The sequence below is a fragment of the Terrapene carolina genome, unplaced genomic scaffold (genome assembly GCF_002925995.2).
Source record: "Terrapene carolina triunguis isolate 2854851 unplaced genomic scaffold, T_m_triunguis-2.0 Scaffold66, whole genome shotgun sequence".
NCBI lineage: Eukaryota > Metazoa > Chordata > Testudines > Emydidae > Terrapene > Terrapene triunguis.
The window spans coordinates 22,769,733-22,789,570 of NW_020664417.1; the positions used below are offsets into that span (position 1 = coordinate 22,769,733).

The 19,838-nt window shown below is 43.5% G+C and overlaps 1 protein-coding gene and 1 pseudogene across 3 annotated transcripts in view; one reads left to right on the forward strand and one right to left on the reverse strand.

The window, feature by feature from the left end:
* Positions 1–19,838, reverse strand: part of FBXW7 (F-box and WD repeat domain containing 7) — a 280,045-nt gene that overhangs the window by 157,632 nt on the left and 102,575 nt on the right. The window lies entirely within an intron of this gene.
* Positions 2,227–19,838, forward strand: part of LOC113406011 — a 158,324-nt pseudogene continuing 140,712 nt past the window's right edge.

Below are 19,838 nucleotides of genomic sequence, written 5' to 3' on the forward strand. Positions count from 1 at the left end.
ACAGATCATAAAATGGAATGGTCATCCAGTGGGGTCCTGCAGAGATTGATTTTTGGCCCAATACAATTCAATATCTTTATCAATGATCTGGATTAAAATATAAAATCATGGCAGATGACCTAAAAATTGGTAGAGTAGTAAATAATGATGGGGACACGTCCATTATACAGACAGACCTAGATCTCTTAGCAAAGTGGACCCATTTGAAAAATATGCATTTTAACACAGCCATAGGCAAGGTCGTACATCTAGAAACAAAAAAAAAAAGGAGGTCAAATTTATAAAATGAGGAACTACATCATTGAAAGCAGTACTTGGGAGTCACAGTAGGTAACCAGTTGAACATGAGCTTCCAGTGACATGTTGTAGCTAAGACAGCTATTGAAATCTTTGGACACATCAGCAAAGAAATAGTAAACTTAGGAGATGGTTTTATTTACATATACAGCATTAATGAAATTGTTACGGGAATGCTGTGTCCTATACCACTGTTCAAACTTCAAAAAGGATGTTGAAAACTTGGAATGAGTTCAAGAAAGTGCTACAAGAATGATTCAAACTGTGAATGCATGGCTTATAAATGAGCGATTGAGCTTCTTTAATCTATTTAGTTAAAGTAAAGAAAAGGTTAAGAGGTGACAGTTACAAACTACAAGCATCTAAATGGGGAAGAGATTTTCTGATAGTAGACAGCTCTTTAATCTAGCATAAAAAGACATAATGAGATCCAATGGTTGGAAGCTGAAGATAGACAAATGCAGACTAGAAATAAAGTGCAAATCTTTAACAGTAAGGGCAATTAACCATTGGAACAACTTATTTAGAGATGTGGTGGATTCTCATTCACTTGAAGTCTTTAAATCAAGTCTGGATAAACTAAGATATACAAACTTTTATTAAAGCTAATGTTTAAAATCAAGTTTACACAAGTTAAGAAGGAAGGTACTGTACATCTGGGGTCAGGCTTGAGTTATGAGAGATTACAAGTATCAGTTACAAGGGTCACAAGATACATACATAGTACATAACCAGCAGAGACTCAGATTGGGGGGTAGGAGTTTTTAAAGCCTCAGTGAATAAGTGACACCCATAGAATGTATTTAGAGTCCAAGTCAGTATTGGTATAGCGAATAGGTACATGGATGGGGTGCGTCCCTTAGTTCGTCAGGGAAGGAAGTGGGTTATTTTCCTGACAGGCAGTCTCGTTTATTTGTCCCAGTACTGACAGTGTCCCGTGATGTGCTCCATGTAGATGTCTCTGGACCACCTGATGGTGTCGGACACCATGAGCTGTCTCATGAGCTGGGCGTAGCGCCGACCGACTCCGCACGCTCTCAGCACTAGCTCATTATGGGGGTCACACACAGACAGGGCTCCCACGACCAGGGCGTGGATCTGGACCTCGTAGCCCTAGGCTCTCAGGGTGTCGGCCAGCAGGGTGTATTTTAACACCTTCTGAGCTCGGGCCTCGTGGAAGCCCGGGGACCTGTTTTCAAATGGCACCGTGAAGTCCACCATAAGGACCTTCTTCTTTTCCACGTTGGCCACGACGACATCAAGTCACAGTTGGCTGTCCATTCCAGGGATGGCGGAGTCGACGGTGATCTTCCCCAGGGATGGTGGGATGGCTTTCACCAGCCGGTTCTGGATGGTGTTGTGGCAGTGCTGCCAGGCTCCAGAGTGGTGCTGGCAACCATACAGGACATGGGGCAGGGTTTCGTTGGGGTTGCCGCACTTCCTGCAGTGCTTGTCCCTGTTTCCACAGAGGATGGCTCTTTTGAGGGGAACGCAGTTGAGCCGGGCCCGGTGGACGAACCGCCAGTCGGGGAACCTGGTGAAGCTGCCCCCAGGGAGGAAGTGGTTGCTGGCGTCCTACTTGTTGGTCATCTCAAACACCTTGCTCTGGTCCGGCTTCCAATTGAGGTTCTCGGTGTAGTGGCAGCGAATGGCGTCTTTCAGGGTCCTTTCCAGCATCGTTCTGGTGGTCGGGGTGATGATGGTGTGGTCCAAGGTCTTTATGCATGGCACCAGTACTCCCAGCTCCCGGAGCTCCTCACACCACTCCCAGAAGCCACCAACCCTCTTGTCTAGACGTCTCGAGGTGTCCAGAGAGAGGACAGGTCTCCCCCCTATCTCCCGAACTCAGCCTCCAGGGAGCTGCTGAGGTAAGTGGCAACATCCTGCTCGGAGGGAGCCCTGGCAATGCGTTTCCTGACCATGTCCCGTATGACGCCATCTGCGATGCTCCTCACTGTCGGGTCTGGGCACGTCAGGAGGCGGAAGGCGTGGGTGATCACTGCCACGTCGCACAGGTCGCCCATCCAAGGTATGTTGGCACTGCCCTGCCTGTGAGAAATATAGATGATATCAGGGCTGGCCCTCTGGGGAAGGTAGAGCCATTTTCTCACCAGCTGCCTGATGGTGCTGCCAGCCTTGTTCAGGGGCACCTTTACCACAGCCAATCCCCTGAGGATAAAGGAGATGCAGGGGATCAGGAAGGTATTGAGGGCATTGATCCTTTGCCAGGGGGTGAGCAGGGAGGAGTCGATTAGGGCAATGTCCCACAGGATCTCCGTGATGGTGTCTTTGGAGGTCTGTCGGATGCGGACTCCTGTGGGAGTGCCCAGGTGTTGGTATACCTCTCCGCCTCGAAGGAGACCATAGGCTCGCCCTAGATCAGGAACCGTGAAGCCCGGACCAGAGCCTTGGAACCACTGTCAACGTGGAGGGAGGCGCACTTTTTGGGGTTGATTAAAAAACTAGCTTTATTTAATTTTAATTAAATATTTTTTTTTAAAAATAAACCCATTGAAAAAATCTGAAATTATGACAACCTATGTTAAGATTTAAACTTACTATAATCTATTACAAACATTTAAAATAAATTTTAAAAATATTAAGCAATATAGTTTTCCATCAAAGTTTTAAAGAAAATCAAACTACTAAACTAGTGGAAGCCACTGGCTAAGCATTTGGAACCAGAGTTCCTGAAGTGCTAAATCAGCTTTTTAAGAAGTAGAGTCGTCTTCAGCTCAATTAATTCAACTAGTTCAATTTAATGATCAATTCATTCAAAATTAAGAAACTAACAGGGAGCTGTAAGTGGAAAACAAGCTTTCCTGCTTTTTCAATCTATGCGTAAAAATTAGGTGTGAGACAACCAGTTCAACTAATCCTAAAATCCTGAAGGATATGGTGGTCAGAAACAAGCTTTCATTTTGCTAACTACAGATAATATTTGCTCTACTTAATAAATCAGTTAATTTTAAATGCAAAACATTTTTGTTAAATTTGTTTTCCCTTATTTATCCAGCAAATTTAAGGCAGTTTAAGTAATAAAAAAAATCAACTAAAACAAATAAAAGCTGGTTTTATGTATTTAATTGAATTTCAATTTCCAACTGAAGAGCTTGGTGCAAATAAGTAAAAAATAATCATCTAGTAAATAGCAAATAGTTAATTTTTAAATGTTATGTTAGAAAATGGTGTATCTGAATCAAAGTATGTTAAATATATAAATTGCTTAAATAAATGTATCGATATCCTCCGAATTAGTAAAAGTAGTATCAAATTTAGTGTGAAGGCTACAGTTAGTTGTAAATCAATATGCTTTAATAATTATCAACCTATGAGAATAAATCTTTCATTTAGAAAATAAGTACAAATGCAAAGCAAGATTAGAATCAATTATTTAACTTGCTTTTATTTAAACTACGGTAATTCACCCTGTTGCCAACATGCTTAAAAATTAGGGTTCTGAAGATTAAAGTTATGAGCACATAATCTGTGCATGCAATTACCACAGTCACATGTACAATAATGGTAATTGTAGTCACAAATGACTAATAATATCTAGCTCTTCTATAGTGTTTTTCATCAGTAGGTCTCAAAGTACTTTACAAAGGAGGTCAGTATCATTATCCCAACGGGGCATGACTATAGCTGGTCATAGTGGCACAATTATCTCAACTGTATGTGTAATATGGTCATTGCATGCTCAAGTTATTTGAGTGCAATTCCAAAAATCCAGAACAAGAATTTTTTAGTTTGTGCTACACTGTCATTTATGGAGAAAAAAAGTTAATGTAAATATTTTTGAGAAGTTTTGTATGTACCAGCACTGACCATGAAAAACCACATTACCATGTATTAAGAGACAGGGTGACAGAATTAAAGCAATTAACGGAGGGAGCAAGAAAACAGAAACCACTGCAAACCATTATTCTATAAGCAACTTCTCTGTAATCTATTTCTGGCCCTAATTCTTTTATTTAAAGTAAAATGTAAAGAAATTAAAACATTTTTCCAGAGTTTTTCCTTCTTTTTAAAAGATGAAATCCTTCACCGAATGCTTCTATTTAATACTTAGTTTTTTTTATACAGAGTGCTTTATATTTTTTTACCCTAAACATATACAAAGACCAATGAATATTATTTACTATTTCTATTGATATAGTTTACTGAATGCTTTACAGGGAAATAGGAGTACCAGGTTCTTCCTCCAAAGAATTCACATTCCATCTAATTGACAATCTACACTTTTACTTCTGTTTTCTTATATCCTGTGGTTTACATAAGAATCTTTGACATAAAATTACCAAAAAGTCAAAGAAACCACAAGTTTCTTACAGAATTTTTGGAATCTTTCGTGCCTTACATAACAGGCATATCTTTCCTCTAGTTAGTATATTTAATAGTAAGACAAAAGATGTCTAATAAATGCAAGTTGATGGGGAGAGAGAGAGAGAGAGAGTGTGTGTGTGTGTGTGTGTGTGTGTGTGTGTGTGTGTGAGAGAGAGAGAAAGAAAAGGATCACTAAAATAGCAAGCAGAACACTGCCAAAAGGAGAGATTACTTACCTCATACAGTAATTGGAATTCTTTGAAATATATCCCCATATGGGTGCTCCATGTCAGGATATGCACATGCCCGTGCACTCTTGATCCGAGATTTTCATCAGCAGTGCTCATGGGTCTGTGCCTTCCCCCTAGACACCCTCGTGCCCTGACATAAGGGGATGGTGGAGGGTCGGTGGGGGCGGAATGCCTGAGGCTTCATAACAGTTTAAGATGCAGCTTGGAACGTATTTGGATAATCTCTGAGTGAAAATTGTTTGTCCTTTCATACATTCTGCAACTGAGATGAAAAGCCTGGGTGAAACCCTGATGGGCCTAGTCCTGTCTAAGTAGAAGGCAAGCATATGAAGGCTTGTTTCTTCTTTCCAAGAGTGAGGTGTGGGATAAAACATCAGTAGGGGATGTGAAATTATGAGGAAACCTTGGGAGGGAAGCAAAGGTGTGGATGTAGTGAAGTAATGACCATGAGGAATGCAGTCTTAAAGGGACAGATAAAAGAGGGAAAGACTCAAGAGGAGGTATCGCTCTGAAACTGCATCAAATCTGGAAGCATTTCCAATTCTGCAGGTAAGTTTTCCTCGTTGAAGATTTTCTGCTATTAAGCAGAACTATTTGTACTTCTGGAAAGCAGTCTTGCTCTGTACCAGAGAGCCATTTAGTAGCCACATCTTGAGGTGAAGTGCAGAAGATTTGAGTGAGTGATGGATCCTAACTCTTGCGTGAGGAGATTCATTGTCAAGGGAAGATGGAAAGGCGGTCACAGAGTCATGCGAACCAGCTCTGGGAACCACACCTGCTCAAAACAGTGCTATGAGGATAGCTATTAATCTTTCTTGTTTCAATTTGTCAAGGAACTTGAACAGTAAGGGAGTCAGGGGATAAAAGTAAAGCAGTATGCTAAGGCCAAGGAATGGTATAGGCATCCCCCACTGACTTGTGGCCGTGCCCTTCCCTCGAGCAGAATCATCTGCACTTTGCATTGGTTGGAGTTAAAAAGAGAGATATCTGTGGATGATCCCACATAAGACATACCTTTTGAAAATCCTCATTGTTCAGTTCGCACTCATGTTCGATGGAATCCACCACTGTGATCTGTAATCTCAGTAGATAAATCTCTGAAATATGTGTACAGTGAGGTATGCACCCGTTCATAGTTTTCTGACTTTAGTGCATAAAGACTGGGATCTTGCTTCTCCTTGACAATTGATATAATATATCGTTGTTCTGTTGTCCAGATTATTCTGATCAAGTGGCACCTGATGTGGATGGAGAAGTGGTGGGAAGTGTATCAAATCGCTCTGAGCTCTAATATGTTGATATGGAAGATAGGCTCTTAAGGGATCCATCTTCCCTGAGTTATGAGGTGTTGGGAGTGTACCTCTCAGTCTATGGGGCAGATATCTGTGTTAATGACTCTTGTGAGAGGGGGCTGCAGGAACGGTACTCCCACGTACACCTTTAGTGGGTCTTTAAACCAATGTAGAGAGTCGGTGACCTTCCAAATTCCAGACCAGCAAGCATGTCTATGAAAATGCGTGGGGTATAGATGGTTCTCAGCCAGGCTTGAAGACACAGAGTGTCACAAACATATGGCCCAGAAGCTGCTTTATATTTAAAGTGTGCTTGATATTATTTTACCCTAAACATACAAAGACCAAGGCGGAGAAGGCACCTCTGGTGACTGCATATTTGTAACTACACTACAAGGGTTAAAAGCAATTGTGTTTAATTTTTGATTTGCCCTGATGAATTGGGATGCATTCGTGGCCAGTACAGCTACTGGAAAAATCTGTTAACGTGTCTGGAAATGGAGCAGGAATCCTCCAGGGACATCTCCATGAAGCTCTCCTGGAGGTACTCTGAAAGCCTTTGCAGAAGGTTTCTGGGAAGGGCTGCCTTATTTTGTCCTCCACAGTAGGACACTTTACCAAGCCAAGCCAGTAGCAAGTAGTCTGCAATCATTGCAGCACAAAGCATGGCAGCGAATGGTCCTGCGTTTTGGTCACAGTCATGCAACATTTGGTCTTTATCTTTCTGTGTCAGCCTCAGGAAAGTGATATCATTCATGGTCACTTGGTTGAAATAGGGGAATTTTTGTAAGGGAACAGTAAAAGGACCCCATTCATGCTGGGCTGTTTGCGCTTGGCTAAAAGGGATAATCCCGGAGAATAGCCACGCGGTGGGGTGTGCTGCACATCCAACCCAAAACCACAGCCCCTCCTTTTAAACGGCAAACCCAACCGGCATTGCTTGCTATGGGAAAGGAGTGCGCTGCAGTTTGAAACCATTCCCACATGTTATGAAGGCAGAAGAAGCCAACCCCGTGTACCCTTTGGCTTACCATGGCTGCCGGCAAACCGAATTCTGTTGCCCAGCCGTGTGTGATATGTCACCATATCGGCAGGCGCTCAAAATAAAAGGCAAAATGTGACCTTGTACCTAAAGCACATGTGCTGTCTGCTGTGAATTGCTTGATTCCCTGTGAAAGAGTCTCCCTTTTGTTCTCAGAAATTTAACTTCTTAAATTTTACTCTCCCTTTTTATCTCCCCTGCAGGTGCAAATGTTTCTATGCTCCCCGTATCATCTCCGTCCCTGAGGTTATCGCAGATTAGAAGGTGAAAAAAACGCAATCGCAATGACATGTTTTCTGAGCTCATGCAGTCCTCCCACACTGATAGGGCATAGCTGAATGCATGGAGACATTCGGTGGCAGAGGCCAGGAAAGCATTCAGTGACCGTGATCAGAACATGCAGGAGGAGATGCTGAGGCTAATGGGGGAGCAAACGGATATGATCAGGCATCTGGTGGAGCTGCAGGAAAGGCAACAAGAGCACAGACCGCCACTGCATCCATTGTATAACTGCTTGCCCTCCTCCCCAAGTTCCATATCCTCCTCACCCAGACACCCAAGAACAGTGGGAGAGGGTGGGGTTAAGGCTCCAGGCACCCAGCCACTCCACTCCAGAGGATGGCCCAAGCAACAGAAGGCTATCACTCAAACAGCTTTGATTTGTAGTGTGGCCACAATAAGCAATGTGGCCTTGTCCTTCCCTCCTCCCCCACACCACCCGGGCTACCCTGTCAGTGATCTCACTTTGTTTTTAATAAATAAAGAATGCATGGATTCAAAATAATAGGGACTTTATTTCCTTTGCCAGCTGTGGTCGAAGGGGGGAGGGGGATTGGCTTACAGGGAAGTAAACTCAACAAAGGGGGCGGTTTTGCATCGAGGAGAAACACACACAACTGTCACACCGTAGCCTGGCCAGTCATGAAACTGGTTTTCAAAGCCTCTCTGATGCACAGCGTGCCTAGCTGTGCTCTTCTAATCGCCCTGTCTGGCTGTTCAAAATTGGCTGCCAGGCAATTTGCCTCAACCTCCCACCCCGCCATAAATGTCTCCTCTTTACACTCACAGATATTACGGAGCACACAGCAAGCAGCAATAACAATGAGAATATTGGTTGCGCTGAGGTCTAACCTAGTCAGCAAACAGCGCCAGCGAGCTTTTAAACGTCCAAAGGCACATTCTACCACCATTCTGCACTTGCTCAGCCTATAGTTGAACTGCTCCTTACTACTGTCCAGGCTGCCTGTGTATGGCTTCATGAGCCATGGGAGCAAGGGGTAGGCTGGGTCCCCAAGGATAACTATTGGCATTTCAACATCCCCAACGGTAATTTTCTGGTCTGGGAAGTAAGTCCCTTCTTGCAGCTGTTCGAACAGCCCGGAGTGCCTAAAGATGCGAGCATCATGCACCTTTCCCAGCCATCCCACGTTGATGTCGGTGAAACGTCCCTTGTGATCCACCAGTGCTTGCAGCACCATTGAGAAGAACCCCTTGTGGTTTATGTACTGGTTGGTAAGGGGTCCGGTGCCAAGATAGGGATATGTGTTCTGTCTATCGCCCCACCACAGTTAGGGAACCCCATTGCAGCAAAGCCATACACTATGACCTGCACATTTCCCAGAGTCACTACCCTTGTTAGCAGGTCACTGATTGCCTTGGCTACTTGGATCACAACAGCTCCCACAGTAGATTTGCCCACTCCGAATTGATTCCCGACTGACCGGTAGCAGTCAGGCGTTGCAAGCTTCCACAGGGCTATCGCCACTCGCTTCTCAACTGTCAGGGCAGTTCTCATCTTGGTATTCCTGCACTTCAGGGCAGGGGAAAGCAAGTCACAAAGTTCCATGAAAGTGGTCTTACACATGCGAAAGTTTCGCAGCTACTGGGAATCATCCCATACCTGCAAAACTATGCGGTCCCACCAGTCTGTGCTTGTTTGCCGGGCCCAGAATTGGCGTTCCACTGTATCATCCTGCCCCACTGCCGCCATGATGTCTCAATTGCCACCTCCCTTGCTTTCAGGAACATCTGTGTGCATGTCCGCCTCAGAATCATCTTCGTGCTGGCGTCTCCTAGCGAGGTTCTGCACATACTGCAGGATAATGCGCGAGGTGTTTACAATGCTCACAACAGCAGAGCTGAGCTGAGCGGGCTCCATGCTTGCTGTGCTATGGCGTCTGCACGGGTAACCCAGGAAAAAAGGCGCAAAACGATTGTTTGCCATTGCTTTCAAGGAGGCAGGGGTGGGAGGGAGGGGAGACTGATGACATGTACCCAAAACAACCCACGACGATGTTTTTGTCCCATCAGGCATTGGGAGCTTAACCCAGAATTCCAATGGGCAGTGGGGACTGTGGGATAGCTACCCACAGTGCACCACTCCGTGAGTCGATGCTAGCCACGGTATTGAGGATGCACTCCGCCAACCTACTGCGCTTAGTGAGGACATACACGATCAATTGTATAAAATCGCTTTCTAAAGATTGACGTCTATAAAATCGACCTAATTTCGTAGTGTAGACATACCCATAGTGTCATCCAGGAGTCCTTGAGAGTGTGAAGGGACCCATCCATGGTGTCTCCAAACAATTTGGTCCCATCGAATGGAAGATCCTCAACAGCATTTTGTACCTTGCGGGAATGTCCAGAGCACTGCAGCCAGGAAGCTTGGTGCGTAATTACTGCTGTACCCATGGAGCATGTGGCGGTGTCAGCAGCATTGAATGAAGCTTGGAGGGTGGTGACTCAGACTCCATAGCTCTCAGAGATCACTCCAACAGGACTTTAAGTCTGAGCTCCCTGAATTTCTTACATCTGCTCTTAAGTTCTGAGCAGATCTTGCATTTGTAGGGAATATGGGTTTCCCCAAGGCAACGGAAGCAGCTTGAATGTATCAGCAGGGAGATTTATGGTGGGTATGACAAGGTTTGAAGCTGGGATTGTGGGCATAACCCATCCTCGAGGCCCCGGATCAAGGCCTAAGAAAACAAAGGCCCAGATTGGCAAAGAAAAAATGGAAGAAGGAGAACCCCTCCACCCACAAGCACAAAATGCACTAAAAAAAAGGGGGGGGATGGAGGGGGAATAAAATAAAGAAACATTGTAAAATAAAGAAAAAATAAGCAAGAGGTGCAGCAAGCTGCGAGACTTAGCTAATGGTGATACTCCATCTCAGGCCACAGGCAGTTGAGAAGGAACTGGAGCAGCGGCGGGTCCACCCCCCTCTATAGGCTCGCTTGCCCCTGGGAACCGGGCCCCGGGGGAGGGGAGGAGGGCCTGGCCACTGCCACCCCACCCAGGCTCTCTCAGGCAGCTGCTACACTGCACAAAGCAGTGACCTACAGCGGCCAGCTTCAGCCACATGAGAAGTGGCTCCCCGCGTGGCCCGGCTGCCAGGGAGAGCGACCAAGTGTGCCATGGGGGCGGTGCAGTGGGAGAAAGACACAGCCCCCCGGCAGATAATGTGGAGCGGGGAGAGCATGGTGGCCCTGGGCTGGGTGGAGGGAGGTGGGAGGGTTGCTAGGCAGAGGAGCCGGGTGGGGCCAAAAAAGAATTGTTCATAAAACACAAAAAAAAAAAAAAAAAAAAAAAGGTGTTTGTTTTTAAAAGAACAGGCTTAATTTTTCTTTTAAAGAATTAGCGAAGGAGAGTAAAGAGCCAAATTAAAGGAAGGAAAGGTCTTTATCCACAGCCAAAGCACTCTAAGTTCCCTGTAAGCTGCTTAGCCATGCAGCAACCTATTTAGCGCCACGCAGGCCCTCAGAGAACCTGCAGGGATGCGGTCCACATAATACAGAGAGAGATGCCCACAATCATAGACAACTTGTGCCATACTGGGGGGCCCAATCTAAAGGGGAGGACACGTGACCGCCTCACACGTCTCCTCTGCCTAGCAACCCTCCCACAGCCCTGCTCCCAGCCCAGGGCACCGTGCTCTCCCCACCCCACATTATCTATGAGGGTGGGGGCTTTGTCCTTCTCCCACTGCACCTCCCCCACAGCACGCTCAACCACTCTCCCTAGCAGCCGGGCTGGGCGGGGAGCCCTTTTCACGTGGCTGAAGCTGGCCCCTGTAGGTCACTGCTTTATGCAGTGTAGCAGCTGCCTGAGAGCGCCTGGGTAGGATGGCAGTGGCCAGCCCTCCACACACACACACACACACACACACACACACACACTCTCCCTCCCTGGGCCTGGTTCCCCAGGGGCCAAGTGAGCCTTAAATGTGCTGGAGGGAGAGGGGACTTCGGGTCACTTGGCCCCTGTGCCTGGCAGCCGGGCCTGGGTGGGGAGCGGAAGCTGCCGCCTCCCCAGCCAGACTCTCTCAGGAAGCTGTTATGCTGCACAGAGCAGCGACCCAGAGCGGCTGGCATGAGAAGCGGCTTGTCCCCACCCAGGCCTGGCTGCCAGGAACTGGATCTGACCATGCTGGGGGACAGAGCCCTTCTCCCTCGCCCCCAGCAGGCCAATCTTGGGAGGCACTTGACCCTACATCCTTTCTCTTCCACCCCCTTCCTCCCCCCCGTACGCATCGCCTCTGCCCACAATGGTAAATAGGTTGAGAACCACTGATTTATTCATTTGGTATTAGGGATAAAGCCTGTAGCACCTCTGAAGCACAAGCTATAGGATATTAATATTTACAAAGCTGCATGAACAGCCAGTCCATACCGTTAAAAAATCTAAAGCTAAATGTACAACACAAAAGCTCATGTAGCCCAACGTACCTGTAAACACATTAATATCTGATCATAAGTAACAGTCATTACGTCATTTAGTTTCTAAAGTTTTCAGCTTTTTTTTTTTTTTTTTTTTAAATCAGTATGTCAAATACTGGTTTACTATACAAATCAAGAGTGTCCTAGAAGATAGGCAAATTCTTGTATCTTAATTGCCCCCCTAGCCCTACTACGAAGCGGCAGCCAGAAAAGTTTGTCATGGAATCACCATCAGCACCTTCCAGCTGAGGATCTCAAAGTGATTTACAAACATTAATAATTCAATTTCACAAGAGCCCTGGAAAAAAGTAAGTGTGTGTGCACATGGACGTGTAACAATGGTTTACCACTAGCATCAAAATAACTGGGGAAAAGCTGAAATATAGCATGAAAAGTTGACAATGAAAATTTCAAAACTGGATTCAATCTGGCAGCGTTATAAGCTAGAGGGCTGGGGGGAGGGGGTCAGGAGTAAGAATAAGGAGTGGGAGTGGAGAATGCACTTCACATATGCAACATCACTTAGTATATTTTACCAGAGATTTGAAGGAGAGGTAGGCTGCACACATTGCATATGCTCAGCCCCCTGCCTTGTTCCCCTGAGCATCCTCTGTTTGTGCAGCTATTTCATTTTTTATAAAGGATATATACTAGTCCAGGGGCCAAATTCATGCTTTATAAATTGTGCAGCCCGGCATATTCAGTGAAGATTTTGTATAGTACATGCTGAAGAATAATTCGCAGCTCCCTTCTTGTAAAATGCACCTTCAACAATGGAATTAAATTTTAGAGCTGGCTCTCTGAAAGCTAATCAATGAACCTGTAAAATGTTTCTGCCTCAACACTTCAAAATCCACCTGAGAGATCTCCAGCCTCTACTTTAAAAAAAATAAAATAAAATAAAATACAAGCTGGGGTTTGAGGGGTGGAGTAGTAAGGAGAACTACAGGATAAACTTTTATCAACCTTGCTGAAGCCTATCAATATACCTCATACATTATTCAGAAACAGCAGAATCCATTGACATTCCTCTGGTTTTAGTGACTTGACATTTGATGTAAATTAAGGATTCTACAGACTACTTCAGAAGGGGGAGTCCTGATGTCCATGAGTGGATTTCTCTCAACATACTAAGAATCAAACTAAGGAGAGTAAAGTTGTTTACTCTGTGCATCACCAGGAAATGCTTCACAGAATGTTCTGATGTACATCATCATCTGGTGAATAGATCTAAAGTTTGACCTCATTTCAGCAAGACACTTGCTGAAAAACAGCATGCAAAATTGCCAAGTGTGAAAACAGTACAAACTCCTGTCTGACAGCCTAGCCCTGGCCCTGCCCAGACCCCAATGAAACCATCTCAAGTGGGCTGCCAGAGAAGAGAAGTGGAAATTATTGGAATTATAATCTATCTAATACGTTTAAAGCGATCCCGCTAACCTTGTTTTGGTGACAGAAAGGCAGAATAGTCCGGTAGTTAGGACATTAGCCTATGACTTGGAAAACTTGGGTTGAAGTTTCTGCTCCACCACAAACTTCTTATGTGACTTTGGGTAAGCCACTTAACCTCCTAGGCCAGGCTTTTAAAGGTATTTAGGGGCCAAAACATGATGATAACCCCACTAGGCATCTTTCAAAAGCACACAATTGCCTAACTCATCGATTTCAATATGACTTCGGCACCTATCTTCATCTTTAGACACCTAAATACTTTTTAAAATCTGGCCCTCTGTTCTCCATCTGTACAATGGGGGTACTAGTACTTTCCTACCTCACAGAGGTGTTGTGAAGATGCATAAAACAAAGTGAGATGCATAAAAGATACTGCAATGATGAGGACCATATATGCATCTAAGATCGACACTCAAGAGATGCAAAAAGAACAGGAGTACTTGTGGCACCTTAGAGACTAACAAATTTATTAGAGCATAAGCTTTCGTGGGCTACAACCCACTTCTTCGGATGCATATAGAGTGAAACATTGAGGAGATATATATACACACATACAGAGAGCATGAACAGGTGGGAGTTGTCTTACCAACTCTGAGAGGCCAATTAAGTAAGAGAAAAAAAACTACAATACCCACCTGCTGAAGTGAAAAAACAGATTGACAGAGCCAGACGAGTACCCAGAAGTCACCTCCTACAAGACAGGGCCAACAAAGAAAATAACAGAACACCATTAGCTGTCACCTTCAGCCCCCAACTAAAACCTCTCCAGCGCATCATCAGAGATCTACAACCTATCCTGAAAGATGATCCTTCACTCTCACAGATCTTGGGAGACAGACCTGTCCTCGCTTACAGACAACCCCCCAACCTAAAGCAAATACTCACCAGCAACCACACATCACTGAACAAAAACACTGACCCTGGAACCTATCCTTGTAACAAAGCCCGATGCCAACTCTGTCCACATATCTATTCAAGTGACACCATCATAGGGCCTAATCACATCAGCCATACCATCAGGGGCTCGTTCACCTGCACATCTACCAATGTGATATATGCCATCATGTGCCAGCAATGCCCCTCTGCCATGTACATTGGCCAAACCGGACAGTCTCTACGCAAAAGAATTAATGGACACAAATCTGACATCAGGAATCATAATACTCAAAAACCAGTGGGAGAACACTTTAACCTGTCTGGCCATTCTATGACAGACCTGCGGGTGGCTATCTTAAAACAGAAAAACTTCAAAAACAGGCTCCAAGGAGAGACTGCTGAGCTGGAATTGATATGCAAACTAGACACAATCAACTCAGGGTTAAACAGGGATTGGGAATGGCTGAGCCATTACAAACATTGAATCTATCTCCCCTTGTAAGTACTCTCACACTTCTTATCAAACTGTCTGTACTGGGCTATCTTGATTATCACTTCAAAAGTTTTTTTTCTCTTACTTAATTGGCCTCTCAGAGTTGGTAAGACAACTCCCACCTGTTCATGCTCTCTGTATGTGTGTATATATATCTCCTCAATGTTTCACTCTATATGCATCCGAAGAAGTGGGTTGTAGCCCACGAAAGCTTATGCTCTAATAAATTTGTTAGTCTCTAAGGTGCCACAAGTACTCCTGTTCTTTTTGCGGATACAGACTAACACGGCTGCTACTCTGAAACTCAAGAGATGGAACAGGAATTATTTAACTGAAAAATCATCACCCAGGAAGAGATGCAGGAACAACAGGTGCAAGAGACCAAATACAGATATGCAGTCTGTGACTTAAAAACCTGGAACCAGGGCCAGGCTTACAGAGATTGCCAGAGTTGAGTTAAACTTACAGTCCTCAGGAAGTCTGTGTATATTGTAATAGAGTACTAGGGGTCTAAATCTGGCTAACTGTGATTGTGTGACCAGAAATTGCCTATGAAATTGCCATACACTAGCCAGATGATGAGAGTGAATGAACTGACAGCCCTACTTCCCCCTTTAAGGCTGTCAAAAGAAACCTAGCTAGATAACTTGGGCCTGCTCTACACACAGTTTTTGTACTGGTACCACCTTCCCACCCCCATCTCCGTATGGGTAAGGCTATTGTTGGTAAAAAGGTGCCTTATACCAGTATAGCTATTCCTGTGCAGGACTGGCCTGTACAGTATACAGCACCTTTATACTGATCTAACTGCATCCACACTAAAGGGATTGTACTAGTATAACTATAATGGTATATTATTTGCTATTCTTCTTGTGTGCAGACAAGTGCTTGCTTTACTATTTCCATCATCATAGAGCCTTCAGTAGGAGTGTTACATCACTTGTAGCTTGTTCAGAATGTAGCAGTGATTCAACTGAGGTCAGCAAGACAGCAAAACCCTAGAGAGAAAAAAATTCCCCATTCTCTTATCCTTATTTCTAACTGGAGCCCAATTCATTCAAATTACACAACACAGTGTCTCCACTAGCCCCATGTTGACGTGAGGATGTGGACTCAAGCACTATGCCTCTCGCGGAGGTGGTGTACAGAAGTCGACTTTACAAGCCCTTTAGGTCCGTGGAAGGGACTCGGTAGAGTACACACATAAATGATTAACTCGACCTAATGAGGCTTATGTGGACCGAACTTTATAGTGTTTATAACTGTGCTGTATAGTATAATACTGGAAAGGAGGTGGGAGGACTAAGATAAATTTAAAAGATTCTGTCTCAGCTTGAAATTACTTTTGTGAGTTCCAACGCTGTCAAGGGGTATGTCTACACAGCAAAGAAAAACCCGGGGCTGGCCTGTATCAACTGACTCAGGCTCACTGAGCTGTTTCATTCCTGTGTAGACTTCCAGACTCGGGCTGGAACCTGACCTCTGGGACCCTCCCTACTAGCCATGTCCTATAGCCTGGGCTCCAGCCTGAGCCCAGAAATCTACAATGCAATAAAACAGCCCCACAACTCGAGCCCTGCATGCCCAAGTCGGCACAGGCCAGTCGCACATGTCTAGTTGCTGTGTAGACATACCCAGGGGGACCCGCTTTCATAGTCCATAGCAAGTAAGCTGGCAGCAAATCCTTACAGGACAGTAACTATGCACAAAATCTTTTCTATTAGTTCTAAACATTTTTCCCCCTTTTTGCCCTGATTTTCTCCATGACACTGTTTTATATATAAGCAGGCCTGGGCTTATCAGTATTCATCAATGGTAGATGATTCACACACTGATAAGGCATAGCACTTCAAAATAACTACCCCATTACTTTTTCCAAATATGAACAGAATGCTTTAAGTCAAAGATGCATAAATATTCTTCACTGAAGACATCTCACTTCTAATATAGATAGATAAATAGATAGATATAGTTTCTATGTGCATCGTTTACCCAGAAAATAAAAACTCTGAAATACTACGATCTTGAACGTTGATTTTGCTTTGACACATAATAAAGCCTTGTAATAGTACTTTGAAAAACTTCTGCAGATCTACTGTAAACCATTTTTAAAACTTTACATATGAACCTCCAAATACCCAGAGAAAAGACCATTTTAGAATATGCTTACAAAATACAGTATGATTTAACGCAGTCATTAAAAAAAATTACACAAGTGCAAAACTGTGTCAAAAAGCAGTAAACTTAATCTACAGATGTTATAATGGAAATGGTGATAGCACAATGTTACATCATCAGGAACAATGACACTGCAATAAAGATCATCACAAGCCAGCAAACAGATTTAATGTCTTCCCTAGGACTCCAACACAAGCTGATGTATTAGCTGATCCTCTTTTAACTAAAAACAAAATGGGATTAAAAACAGCATTGGGGTGAAATCCTGGCTCCATTAAAGTCAATGACAAAACTGCAAATGACTTAAGCAGGCCCAGGATTTCAACCCAGATCACCTCAGGGCAGCTGTTAATCACAATCTATCAAGCATTTAGCCCTCAAACTGAAAACAGATAGACATATGACCCACTATGTGGATTTGTTATATCTAACTTCTATTACAGGAATTAGATCCATGTTATAATGGAACCTGAGGTTTGCCCCTTCAAGACTAACTGCTGGCAACTACCTCATCTACATGCATAATGAACCACAAAATGACTAAGATATCAGAACTTTCAAAGAGAAAAAATTACTTGTAATTCTTGTTTGGTAAAGATCTAATAAATGGAGGTACAATAAATTAACACTGATGAAGAAGTTAGGAGCTAATGCCAAAGAATTGGGGGTACCTGCTGCAAAATTTGGTCCCATTTTGTTGTGCTGTACTTAGGGCTTGCTCATTGATTTCTCTCAAAAGCATGTTGCATTGATTAAGATTATAACTGATTAGACAAAGGCCAGAACTTCTACAATCTCCTATAAAATGCAAGAAAAAGACCATAATACAATAATAGCAAAGGGGAAAGTGTATGAATTAATAGGTATATAATATGCCAATTGTGAACTTTATGTTCCTTAAATGAAAGTGGGTAGAATCACTGGCACACATCAGTGTGAAGGTACACTAGAGTCAATTAAAAAAAAACTGCACTTTGGCTTGTTTGTTTTGTTTACTTTATTTATAATGTATAAATAGCACCTGAATATTTTTTTAACAAAAAAAATCAAAGTGAAAATGAACACAAAATCTCAACTCTAATCCAGAATAATATATCAAGTAAGACACAGAATCGGCTCCTGCCCCACAGCAGATATGGGGATATTTCAGAATGCTGCTTGTCATGAAACAAGCTTTGAACTGATGGCTCGCCATTGCTGAATAGACTTCACTACTCAGTCTTTATAAAAGTGACGACTCATGCCAACGAGGCTACCTGGGATTTAAGTAATCTGATAGAAGATTTTCATAGTTGGTCAAATTAAGGGCAGTTGAATGCATAATTTATATGGTCAAAGCATTTTAAAAAAGCCTAATCAACTAGATGAGCACATATTTAATTGAGTAACCATATTTTCATCCTTGTGTGTTCCATCCGCTTCACTCCATTTTTGTCTATGTACCCCATTTGTGTCATGACAAATCAAGATTTTACACTTTTCTGGGACGCAGCTGTCTTTAGTTGCTTTGCGAGCTGTTTACAGTGCTTCTGGGATGCTCGGCTAATAACAGTGACAACAAAACAAGTAATTACGCACCTGATGTCTAATGTATTGTTCCCAAAGTGTTAATGCCTCCCTACAATGGAGTTAGAAAATGAACTCATCCTGGCTTGCTCACACATTACACTGCTGTTATATTATCATTTACTACTTGCACTAACAACACTCAGTGGTTGAAAGGCCCAACGTATCACTCAAAGCACCAGTACCTTTATAGAAAGTTTTGCACCTGTAGTTTCTGAACATTTGAATAGAATATTACTAGAGTTTGCTTCTCATGGTGTACACATAAGTTTCACCTTCCACACACAGCCATCAGCTTACTTTCACATTCTGATATTTAATATGAAATCCCAATAGAAATGTTTTAGCCTGACCTCTACAATCCTTTCCCACTACTTCAAGTTAACTACAATACTTTCTACCAATCTATATATCTACCTGCATTACTAAACTTATTAGATTCTAGGGTTGAGAACATCAAGCAAGGCAGAGTGAAGGGTTACATTAAATAAAATTACATAATTACTTGCTTGAAATGCATTGGCATCCTCTTAGTTCCTTTTACTTTAGTTAAGGTAATTATTTCAAAGTACACCTCTATCTCAATATAACGCTGTCATCGGGAGCCAAAAAATCTTACCATGTTATAGGTGAGACCGCGTTACATTGAACTTGCTTTGATCCACCAGAGTGCGCAGCCCCCCCGAAGCACTGCTTTACAACGTTATATCCGAATTCCTGTTATATCGGGTCGCGTTATATTGGGGTAGAGGTGTATTAGCACAGGAAAGTTTTATGTTTGATGTGGAAAAAAGTGGGTTTGGAGAATGGATATGAAGTAGAAGCTGTGTGACATACGGGATCAGAAAGAATATTCCAGGTATATAAGGCAGTATTGGAGAAGGGCAGAAGAACCATAAGGAGAAGAGGCATGAAGTGTAGAGTACATGGTACAGCATAAGACCTAAGGAGGAGAGTAACAGGAGATAAATTATTAGAGGTACTACAGGCAGGGAAAGAACTGTGCAGCTCTCATTGACAAGAAAGTGCATTATTGATCTACTTTATTATGCAGAGTTTAGGAAAAGAGGACTCAGAAACTAGGGTTTTTTTAGTTCGTGGTGGAAGAAAGCTTTCTTTCCTACAATGAGGTAAGAAGGATTATTTACAGGGTTGGCTTAGTTGTTACTGTTATCTCTCTACTCTTGGTTTGAGCCTTTTTGAGGCCAGCTTTCTCATTAACCCTTCCTGGCCAGTCTGGGATTCATAAACCCCATCACAATGCTGCAGAGCAGAAACAACATATATATGTGTAACTGAGGACTAGATAGCAGAGAGCACTCAAATGCTAGGCCTATGTACAGTAAC